Below are 725 nucleotides of genomic sequence, written 5' to 3'. Positions count from 1 at the left end.
TCAGTGCATGATTTTTCGTCATTTTTTGAGGTTATAGCTCAACCATGACGTGATGGGTGATTTTTGATACCGAATTTGAATTCAGCGCCCCAAAATCCATAGAAAATACGTGTGTCTTGTTACCAGATCTGCACACATTTTTTTGTGTGGCTGTGTTATCATCCAAAGCAATGCATATTTAACCAATAAAATTAATTTTATATAAGTAGTTCCAGTTTTATTGAAACAGAATTTCCAACCAAAAAATATGAATTCTTAATAAAAAATGTAGGAGATGAATGTTCGTTCACATTCTCGCATCTCAAGATAAAAATTCCTTATCTATTTTCAAAATCGTTCTTTTGGATCTTTTATCATATTAAAAAACAAACAAAAAACTAACAAAAATTACGAAAATTCAAATACATGATTGAAAATTCTATATTTTTTATTATAAAATTGATCTTTTTATTTGAAAAATTATCTTTTCTAGTTAAAAATTCAAATGTTTGGTTCAATTTTTGAAAATTAAAATATTTTGTTGAAGAATCCTTTTTTTTGCTTGTTTGATAATTAGATTTTTTAATCTGCAATTTTCATCTTTCTTTTTTTGGTTAAAAATTGATATTATTAATTTAAAAAATGCTCTGGCTAAAAATTCATTTATTATGTTAAAAGTAAATATTTTTATTTGAATTGTTCCGTTTTCTATTTAAATTTAAATTATTCTTGGTTGAAATATCAAC

The sequence above is a fragment of the Belonocnema kinseyi genome, chromosome 5 (genome assembly GCF_010883055.1).
Source record: "Belonocnema kinseyi isolate 2016_QV_RU_SX_M_011 chromosome 5, B_treatae_v1, whole genome shotgun sequence".
NCBI classification, from domain to species: domain Eukaryota; kingdom Metazoa; phylum Arthropoda; class Insecta; order Hymenoptera; family Cynipidae; genus Belonocnema; species Belonocnema kinseyi.
Note: the sequence above shows the minus strand (reverse complement) of the source record.